The 12,156-nt window shown below is 33.6% G+C and overlaps 1 pseudogene; it reads left to right on the forward strand.

Annotated features, from left to right (window-relative positions):
- The window catches only part of LOC107063444 (MLP-like protein 28), a 14,890-nt pseudogene extending 8,641 nt beyond the window's left edge, over nt 1-6,249 (forward strand).
- The last annotated feature ends 5,907 nt before the right edge of the window (nt 6,250-12,156 follow it).

Consider the following 12,156-nt stretch of genomic DNA (forward strand, 5'->3'; position numbering starts at 1 on the left):
TGGAAGTCGGGACAATACCCACGACATCCTAACAACTGATATAACTGAAAGGTAAATGAAATCCTCCGAAAACAAGGGGGCTCACCATAGCTAACTCGAACTCTCGGATGTATCAACGAAGCTCCTGTTGATGACCCTGAATACCTGTGCATGCATCATAAGAAGATGCAGGCCAAATGGCTCAATACGTGGAATGTACGAGCATGTAAGGGGAATTCTAAAGCATAACATAAGCTTGAAAAGAATCTGAAAGAAACTGAAGAACTTACCTGGCTCAACTCAACTCAACATAACTGAACTCATTTCAATATAAAGCAGTTTAAAACAAGTGCAATATAAAGAAAAAGGAAAACTGTTTAAACCAAGATGTTAACTCATAATCATAATATCATAAAAGACATACCATGCTCCCTCTCAAAGTCTACTTGTGCAATGCATGAATGAAGTCCCATACCTCCATTCATACTAAGGAGAACCCCTTAAGGAACCATGCAAATACTACTGTGGGAGTTTCTCTAACCGACAACCATCACTTAAGAACTATAGTGATGATACAACGCTTTACCTCACGCTGCCGAGGTCCATCCTATACCTTGTCGTGATATAGGAAACTAACTCACTAAGTGGATCCACTAGTCTATGCGAAAAGGATTCATCTAAAAAGTATGACCCTTTTCTACCCATGATGGCTACATGGTTTATGGGGGCTGTGAGTTGTTTGAACTCTCCCCCATATCGGTGCTAAATACTACTCCCAAAAATGCTTAGTTCTCTATGTTTAAAAACATATTTCTTCTGTGATTTGAGATTAGTGCTCAAAAAACTTAGCTCAAAGGTTATCTTGGAAATCTCAGCTTCCATGCTTGCTTCTTTCAAAAATCTATTTCTCTTTTCTGAAAACTAGCCCGAAGGCTCTTTGAAAATCTCAGTTTCCGTTCTTATTTAAATGTGAAAACATTTAAAAACTTCTTTGGGAATACTTAGTTCCCTAATAGCTTTTGAGAAATGAACTCAACTCCTTACTCTTCGCTTAACTCAAAACTTAAGTCTTAAAACAAAGTTAAAATGTTTGTAAAAGACTTCTTAGAATATGGTTCATGCCGAATTATGGACGTGAACGACTCAATGCAAGGTTTAAAATAACCAAAGAGAGAACTCAATACTTGAAACTCAAGAACTTCAACAATACTACTCACTTCAAGAATGCTCAACTCAGAGGGTTCATGCAAGATTTATGAGCATGAACTACTCAACTCAAGGACTCAAAGATACTTCTCATCTCAAGACTAATGAACTTATACGGTTCATGCGGAATTATAGGCATGAACAATTCAACTCAAAGACTTTATGGGTAACATGTAATAGTCCCATGCTTAGAAATATAATCTCAAATACTCTTAACTCTCTCTTGAGTTTGAATTATGAATTCAAGAGTTATGATTCATGATATGAAGGATCTCAATAACAATATAGCTATTCGATAATTAGGAATATAAATTTTAAAGGAAACGTGAATTCAAGAATTCAAAATCAACTTATCTCAAGAATACTCAAATCTAGGGAAAGTATATTAGATTACTCTTTTACTGATCTGAAAGTAGAGGTAGGGCCTGAGGACGAAGTAGTCCAACACTATGATAGCCTTACATACCTAGAAGAACAAGATTCTTGAAGAATCTTGAAGAAGAACTTGATTAGAAGCCTTGAAACCCTAGCTTGAAAGTAAACAATCAAGAAAACCTTTCTTGAGATTCTTGAATTAGTTTCTTGAAATCTCTATGGCCAAGAATTATGATTTTCATTAGTGAAGATGAAAATCTGATTGTTTTGAGCCCTTTTATTAGTCAAGAAATTCGTTTATGGCTTTCTTGGAGTTAAAAAGACAAAAACGACTGATTTTAATATTTTCCCGTCGGCTAATTCGTAACAGCACTGTATAGGTTACTAAAATAGTCATAACATTTTACTCAGAAATTGGATTAACGCGAAATTGGTGGCGTTGGAAAGTAGATTCAAATACCTTTAATTGGATAGGTTATGGCTCACGCAACTCTTTATATTCTAAGAGATATGGTCGTTTAAAGTTGACCCAAGCAGAATCTTACATTAAAACTTAATGAAAACTTCAAGAACACTTATCAAGAACTCATCAAGAACTCTAATCTTTAAAATTTCAAGAACGAAATTACGCTGAATAAATAATGATTGGCGTGTGGGTGAAAGAACCCAACACTATGGAAGCTTACGTACCTCTTAGGGATTAAACCCATGGCGAAAATCCGCATCAAGACGCAAGAATTTCGACGAACGCTTGATCCTCTCCTCTTTTCTTTTCTCTTCTTGAACTCTCAACTAAAACCCTAGGCTAATTTTAGGATTATAAAACTGAACCTAATAGTATTAGACCCTTAAAATATTACTAAAAATGAATTAAATCTGATTGGGTAAGGAAAAGACCAAAATACCCCTTACTATTTCCGGTTAACTTTCCTTAACTGGGCAGCCCATCTTCAAAAGGCCATATCTCACTCATCCGACCTCGAAGCTGATCAAACTTTACGGCGTTGGAAAGATAATTCAAAGGTCTTTCCTACGGTATCTGGTATCACACCTAACTCATCATGAGCTAGGAGTTATGGTCCTTTGAAGTCAACCCAAAACTCATACTTAGCTTAACTTGTAAAATTTCAGATTTTGCTAATTCCAATTTAATTCTTTTTGGAACTAAAGGAGCTACATCTAGTGACCTTAACACTTAAGAAATTTTAATTCCTCGGTAAAATCCTACTCACAACGAAAGATGGTTCAAGTCTTAGTTCGAAAAAATTTCTGGGGTGTTACAAAAGTATTACAATTGATTCAAAAGAAAAATACAAGTCGCAAATGAATTGTTTCTAGAATAGAACAAGATCAGAAATAAGGAGCTAGAAGGTTTGTTGCGATGACAAACAAGTACTTCATATGTCTCCATTGGAAGCCTTGGATAAGAAGATAAGAGAGAGAATCATGAAGATTCGAGCTCATAAGCTACAAAAATGTAGAAGTAAGGGGTGAGTACCAAACCACACGGTACTCAACAATCGAACTCCTAAACACAAGTTATGAATATAGAATACGGGTACTCCAACTATCCCAACTGAACTTCCATAGCTACAACCTACATAAAATCAGCCCAACCTAACAGTTCACTATTTACATAGTACATAGCTCAACAACAATACTCTAACAATTTCATATCCTCAACAACAAGCTCAATATTCATCAATCACAATCCACAGAAATGCACTCACAAGATCAAGTTCACCAATGATGAAGATGTGCAGGAAATAATATGCAATGTCAAGTATAGTGAAGCATGTCTGACCTTATGATACACACCCGTTGTCTCTCAGTCCGGGACCAATGGTGGACATATTTGTCCGTGCATCCATCACGGCATGCGGTACGACCTTCGATAATATGATCCGTTGAGGCGTGCGACACGTCCCTCGATAATATAATTTGTCGCGGCATGTGACACGTCCCTGGAATCATAATATCTGCCGCGTCGCACGACACGTCCCTCGAAATGGTACATCCTCTTTTATTTCTTATTCTTCCTCAATTCACATAATACTTGTCACAACCATGTCTCAGATCCAATGCAAATGATATGTTCACACAAATAATGAGGAGATGACCATTTCCATAACAATGCACAATTCACAACAACACACTCATGATACATTATCTACAATGAATCAATAATCCTTTCAAACCATTCTCAACACATCACACACCATTAATTAATCACATTGTCTTTTATAACTCCTTTTCATCATTAAAATTATTCAATATGGACAATTCAACCCATCACCAAGTCCCATTATTCTCCAACACATAACACAAGGAAATACACGATTCTATACACTTAACAAGGATTGAGAAATCCACTTGCCTCAATCAATCAAGAATTTACTCCAGGACTTGAGTCTTCCCCTTCGTTGGACTTTTAAATCAATGCAATATATCCAAATAAATAACCACAATAAAAATTTCGAAACTAACAACTTTCATATTACTATATGTTTATCCTAGACCCAAAAAACTTATCCAAATATATAATCAAGTACCCAATATTTATTTCAATTAACATGTCAACTCTCATATTTCCAAATTCCAAGTCTATGGTAATTTTCATTTTTCCGATATCATAAATATAATAATATTCATATGATAAAATACACCTAATATTTAATTACCTATCTCAATATATCAAAAACATAATTTGTAATGTGATAAAAAAAAATAAGAATTACTATATCTAGGAACCACTGGTTACGAAACCAGTGGTAATATAAGTATGAAACAAAGCACAACTTCTCGCCTGCAAGTTAACTACTTTAAAACAATATTTGAAATTTCAACCAGTAAAGTTAAGAACAAAAAGAAATATATATATATATATATATATATAACTAACCCCCTCTACTAATTTCTTCATCATATTTGCTGCCTCACTGAATTGCAGCAGCAATTGTATTTAATTCATATATAACATTAGTGGGTTGTCTATTAATAAAAATCAATATATAAATATATGTAAGTAGACGATCCTTAAAGCTTAGCTTGAGATTTATGTTTACCTGAGAGATTCGTACTTTCTTGGTATGTGGTGACTTTTCTTCGTACAGTGTCGTAGTGAGTTGTGAGATGATAAAAGAATTATTAACCCCCAATTAATCTTAATTCATCTCTATACATGGGTCAAGTTATTTCGATATTAAATTAATATGGACTTTCACCATTAGCCACTAACTAAATAAATTAATTATTTAATAAATGCTCATCAATTAAATAATTGTAGTTATTGAATTGTTCAAAATTCTCGAATCAACGTCACCCACTGATCGAAAATTACTCAGGTCAACTATCGGGAAGGGTAAAATGATAATTTTACAAAAATGACCTTCCGCATCATTACAGACTTGATGAAGAAAACTCTTGAATTTTGATTGGGTGTTGGAGAATGTGTAGCCAAGAACTCGAAAAATTATGTACAACTTCTATATATTTCTTTTTTCCATCTATATTTTTATAATTAAAGTCTTAAGAAGAATAAGCATGTTGTTATTTCTTCTTCTTTTTTTATTTTTTATTTTTTGTATCTTCTCTCTATTAGACTTATTTAATTTAATTTTCTTTTAACTTTTGATCGTTGTAAGTTTTTTATTTATGCTAAAATTAGTTATTTGTACCTTCATTGTTTACTAACTACTAACCAAAGTTCAAACCATACATGTTTTGATATAATTTATATTGTTCTAACATATCTATAAAAATTTACATCAAACACACGACGCACGTATCCAAAAACTAGTATTTCATAATCATAAGAAACATGTTGGTCTAATATTTGGAAGGGATGGTACCTTAGGCTAGAAGAACTTCTCTCATATGATTTATTTACGAATTTTAAAACCGAAAGGATACAAAATAAGCTTTAATCTGTGCAAAGCCCTTCTCACTTTTTTTCCTTTTGTTGTAAAAAGTATTGTCTATGTAATATGTATGAAGAAAAAATCATATATATTTCAAGTGAATGTATGTTCAAAATATATATCCATTTTAATAATGGAAAGTTAAATAAATTTGAATGAGGCTTGTACAAGATTGAATTTCGATTTTTAGTCATTTCAGAGAAACATTAGTGAGAGTCACATTTTAGGTGTAAAATGTTGCTCAGAGTAACGAATTATAAAACGTTACTCACAATAACGTTTTATGTTTGTTTACTTTGTAAGATTTTGATCTTTTGTCATTGAATTTTTTTGAATAAAATATAACCTAAAACGTGATTGAGAAATACGTTTATACTAGTATGTTTATATATATATATATGTGTGTGTGTGTGTGTGTTTGTGTGTGTACATAGTGCGTGTATCATGATCATTTATGAACTTTAGTGTGTTTACTTTTGTTTCTTTTGTGTCCTCAATTTATTTGTTTTGACACAGGAGGAAAAGAGAGGCATGCCAAACAAGTCCTACACAAAGACGATGAGGAAAAATCAATCACTTTCAATTTTAATGAAGGATATATGAATGAACTATACAAGTCAATGAAACTACATTGATTGCAGAGGAAAACTTGATCACTTTGACTCTTGTGTATGAGGAATTGAATGAAAATACTCCAGAGCCCCTGGATTTTATGGAGTTTCATATTGAGGTCATCAAGGACCTTGAGACCCACCATGTTGGGAAATAGATATCTTTCTCCATTCCTAATAACATGATGAAGTATTATGACTATCCTAAATCTTTGTTAATAAATAAAACTACTTGGTGTGATATATGCTTCAGGAGCTTGATGAAGTATTAGTTCTATTGTAAATCTCTTTATGAATTAATAAAGTTGTTTGGTGTGATATATGTTTCACGATTTGTGTACATTGGTGTGTTCAATGTTAATAATACATATATGATGGGCTTTTCCAAGAGCTTACACAAATTTAGATGAAATATTATATGGACAAAATTGGTTGATACTGTTTTTTAAAAGTCATTTCTTTGGTTAATTTGATATGTATCCTCTTAAAAGAATTATAAGTTATTATTTAGTTTTTAATAGAGACATAATTTTTTAATTGTAAATTGTGATTTCTATAATAATTTTGATGTTGTGCAGTAAAATATTCATAACTAATTTATTTAAAATAAACAAAGACTTAAAATTTAATATTTAAAAAGTACTAATTAGACAAAAATCCTTACCGTATCTACTAGATCTCACAATAAAGAAAAATAATTCGATAATCATTCATCACTTAGTAGTTTCCTACTACATTTCCTCACCTCTCTCTCTCTCGTTCTATCAATCTCTCTCTCTCTCTCCTTTCTCCCCATCTCTCCACCCTCTTTCTCTCTTTGTCAATCTATATTTGCTCTCTCCCTCTCCTCAATACTCTTTTTACTTTGACTTTGACTGTATTCCTACCCAATTTCCTCTCCGACGGTAGGAATTCCTTAGCCTTTCCTTCACACAAAAATGTTGGATTTCTTACTAAACACAAGGATATATCACAATTTAATTGATAAGAAAACACCAAATTTGAATGAACGTCTAGGTTATTTTCCCTTTATGCATTATTTTCTATGTTTAGGGTATTCCTATAGAAACCCAAAGTCATTTAGGACTTGCAGGGTTGAACAATACGGTCACCTGGTCGTTCATTTAGTTTTTGAGCAAGTTTCCGTGTTTTAAAACTTTTTAAAGTTTGAACGGTTGACTTTTGTTAAAACTTCAGGTAGACGACTTCATAATGCAACTATATATGATGGTTCCTTTAACTCTGGAACATTGAGTTTACTCCCGAAGGATCTTTAGTTTGGATATCGAGGCTTCTGAGATCATTTTGAGAAGACTTAAAATGGAGTCTAGGTGTGGGTTTGGGACACACTTTTTGTCGAAAAACCTTGGTGGATGTTTTGACAACTCCATTGAGTTCAAAATGTCAAATTCAATTGTGTAGAATAGTTCATTCTCTTGCACAAGGTTCTTTAGGAATCCTTAGCACCCTATCAAGGATTTTAAGCCTTGTGGAACTAGATGATCTGCATTAGCTTGTGCAGCTCCTATTCCTCTTCACAATCGCGTGCTTTTGGCAATATTCGGTCTCCTTGCTCGTGAGCTTAGTGTCGTGCTTGCAAAGGCTAGTAGAGTTGGACATCACGTTCGCAGGACTTGCATCGAATTTGAATAGTCTAGGGGGGTTGACCCTTTATGTACATGGTTAGGCGCCGTGTTTGCCAAACCTTGGGGGCCTGACCTTCCACAATCGCAGACTAGGTTCCATGTTCGTGAAGGTCACATGTCTGGTCTCTGAATGAAATATCATCCCCATTCTTTCAGCACTGATCATGTTTTCAAATTGTGATTATGAAGGCTAGCGTCATGACTCAATTTCTCAAGTCCTGATGGCAACTACTATAACCCAGCAGTAGATAAGCCAATCCATATCCCAAAATGACATGTAATTGGTATAAGAGGACAAACAAAGCAGAAATAACAATTAACACAATTAACAAGACAAATAGTGGAAGAAAATCAATAAACACATAAATCAAAAGACCCCTTCCACAACTAGGAAGTCACAAGTACAAAACTACTAAATAAAGGAGTACAATCCCCAAAAGTGGGTCAAAAATAAAAGACTTGTCTCAAAATACAAATGACTAGTAAGCACAATAAAGTTTGAGATAGGTGAGATCCAGAATTACATGTGCTCACCCTCGCCTCTGAATTCGGCAACTACAGGCTCGATCTCAACGTTGATAGATGGTACTCAGACTAGAATCACGAATCAAATGCAGAGTGCATTATGAGTTCCAAAATAACATGGACTCAATAGGCATTATAGGCCGACTGAAATATATGAGACACATACTTTTTGTTACGAAACATAAAAATTTGTAGCAAAGTTTGTCCACTAAAGTTTTCCACAAAAAAATAATAATTGGTGCCATTTATTGAGCACTGTTAGTCACGAATTTAAATTTATTAGTGACACATTATTTCGTCACTAATGATGTATCTAATTTGTGACAAAAAAATGGTCTTAAAATTAATTAATCTTTGGACACAAAAAAATTCGTCTAAAAAAATATGTTGTTACAATAGCTACAAATTAGAGTTTGTATTTAAATATTATAAGTTTTAGCTATAAAAATAGATCTAATTGTGACATTTATTTTTGTCAATAATAATCTATATTATTGGTGACAATTCTTTTACTGTCCCTAATAAATCTGCTATTTAGTGACAACAAAAAATTGACACAAAATATATAATGTGTTAAATAGCGATGACTGAAAATTTGTAGTTGAATAATTCAATTATTTGCTACAAAAAAATTCATAGTTTGTAACGACCTGTTCTCGTCGTTATAGAAAAGCCAACGGGGGGAAATTTTGGGCCAGGAAACTTTTTGGTAGTAACTTGAAATATCCCAACCTAGTCTAGATTTGGACGAAATTGGAGTCAGTGAGGTCTAGGGAAATCTGGTAACAACTGGGAGACTAATTATGAATTTGATCATATGAGCAGATAGCTAAGACGTTTTGGAACTCGTACGACTTTACAGAATCGAATTCGGGCGAGTAGAACTCCCAAAAACTGATCTTAGCGTGATCGGGTATCTTCTGAGTGTCATGGGTTGAAGGTGTGTTGTGAAATGGGGGTTTGGAACTCAAATTTTGAGGTTCTGTCTCCGTGTAAGCCGCCAGAGCGGGATTAGTTCTGCTAGGGCGAGGCCGTTGTAGTGGGATGAGGTCCGATGTGGCGGGCCAGTCACGACTTAAGTCGGAAATAAACCCCAAAAACGTTCTTATTCTGCAACATTCGATCTTGATAGCTAAGGAACGACCCAAGGATATTTCTTGAAGGTTTTCCACCTCTTCTAGCACCAAAGGTAAGGTTTTTACTCCCCAAATCCATTTTTCGATCCGTAGAACTTAGTTTATTGGGTAATTATCGACGGATGAGGGTTTTGATCTAGGATTTATGGTGGAAGAAGCCCTAAACTAGGTATGGAAATCAAGTAGGGTTAATATTATTGATTATAATTCGGGTAATTAGGTATTGTTTATTGATCCTCGCGTTATATTGATTGTTTGTAGACCAAGAACAAGGGGAAAGAATCCGGAAAGGGAAGAATCAAGTTTCTTAGGGGTTCAAGCTTTGTTCGAGGTAGGTGATGGTGGTGATTTCATGTTTGTGTGATGTATATTAGTAGTTGCATCATTGTAATACATGTATGTATGTGAATGTTACATTGTTGATCACACCTATTGCAAATGAGTATGAACGAATGATTGTATGCCATGAATCAACACTTGATTGTATGATTGAGAGAATATACATTGTGTTTGTGATTGTGGTATGTTGAATGGAGCGGGTGCCATGTTCCGACACACTAACTGGGATCGGATGTCACGTACCGACATACATATTGGAACGGGTGTCACAATCCGACACACTAACTTGGAATGGGTGTCATTATCCGGCACACTAACAGTTTTGGTATGGGTTCCATGAGAGGACCAATGACTTGTTGTATATGCGTATTATTGAGAATGTGGAATTGTACATTGATCCTGAAATATGACTGATATTGTATATGTTCGGTATATGCCTGTTTTATTATGTTGTGATTATTTGCATATGTTTCACTTGTTGGAATAGTCGTGTGATCCTACTAGTACACTGTTGTTGTGTACTTATACTGCACTTGCTCTTTCTTTGTTGAGTACAGGGCATCTTCAGGCGGCTACCGAAAGACCTCGTTTAGGAGATCAGTGATCAGCATCGAATTCAAGGGTGAGACAGTTCTTCCGGGCTGGCATGAGTTCTCTTTTTGTTTATGTCCACTTCCTTCGGACTTAGACTAGTTCTTTAAATTTCCTATGTTTAGTTTGGGTTGTACCCATTTTCTTAGACTTGTCGTTAGTAGGTGTTTTTGGTACATTGACTTTCAGGTTCTAGGCATTATTTCCGCAATTGTTTTGTTAGACTTCAGAGGTTATGGGAACTCCTTATTTTTCCTTTAGACATTTAAACATGCTTCTGTATCTATAAATGCTTTAGTTTTTGTTAAATTGGTTAGTTGGGTTGTAGTAACGGTTCTCCCACCAGATGGTTAGTGTGGGTGCCAATCACCATGGTCTGGGTCGTGACATACCTAAATACAAAATCTTCTTTGGCTACGATGGTTCATAGTTAATGGTGATTGCTGGCAAAAATAATAATACAAGTGCTTCATAAGAAATAGACAGAGTCCATTCATTTTTTATCGAGGGGAAAAATTAAAACAGAAGAATTCGATCGATTTGGTAAAAAATAAAAAATTCAATTCATCAATTTTCTTAAATTACACAATTATTAAATGCATCATTTGAAAAATACAATCCAGGTTATAAGCACTGTAAGTCGGTAGTATTCTACCACTAGATCACTAGTATATTTTGGTTTAAGACTTTCATGTTTTATTTGATACACTTTCATCGAAAAGAAGATAGAAAACATAATTTCTTAAGTCTTGATGCTAATTTTTGTGTGTGTCTATCGATTTTGTGGTTGGTAAATCGTACAGACCAAGTTGATCGATTTGCTTGTGTCTAAAAATACTTACATATTTAGTAGTGATTCCACATACGTAGATCAACTATACAAAAATAACATCGACTTACAAATTTATACTTTGCAAAAGTGAGAAATATTTCATGGATTTCTATTAACCATTTCCATCGGTGAGAAAATTGAAATAAACTTAAAAAAATGAAAGCACAAATGAAAGAAATTAACCAACTAGGATTTCAAATAAGTTATGATAAAGTATTGTAGTTAAGGATATCAATGCTTTTGAAAAAAATGATTCACTAATCGGATCGAACCGATTCTTAGATTTCTTTTAGTAAAATCGAAAGTTTAATTTTATATAAATTTATAATTGTACTGAATAATTTTTAACTTTTATAAAAATAAACAAAAAATGACAGAATTGTACTGAATATATTTAGAAATATTTTCATAAATATGAATTCTAATAAAATAATTACATCTACATAGCCCATATTTTAAAACTACACCCGTATTGACCTTTTTCACAAGAGATCATATACAATTTTATACACTTACTATGCACAAATATATAGACATGTATAATAGTGTATAAAGGTGTTTATATACACTTTTATATTGTTATACATAACTAAATAACACACACAAATAAATTGCTTGTAGATAATTTTTAAATAACGTACATGCACTTTATAAGTGTGTGTATGTTTATTTATATTTTAAATAACGTACATGCACTTTATAAGTGTGTGTATAAACATTTATACTATAGGACAGGGCGAATTTAAGGGTAAAAAATGGGTCACTCGAACCCGTGGTCATCCGACAAAACTCGATATATTATTTGTATAATTTTTAAAATACAGTAAATATTAAATAAAGGAACCCATGATCACAAATGATTGGATGGCTCACTGGTTCAAGGGTTGGTTTTTGATTGGGAGGTTGAGGGTTCGATTCCTAGGGAGGACCTCTTTTTAAAATCAATTAAAAAGCACCATTGTTTGTTATTTTTTTGAAAAAATTTCATTTTCTTTT

The sequence above is a fragment of the Solanum tuberosum genome, unplaced genomic scaffold, assembly GCF_000226075.1.
Source record: "Solanum tuberosum cultivar DM 1-3 516 R44 unplaced genomic scaffold, SolTub_3.0 scf00357, whole genome shotgun sequence".
NCBI lineage: Eukaryota > Viridiplantae > Streptophyta > Magnoliopsida > Solanales > Solanaceae > Solanum > Solanum tuberosum.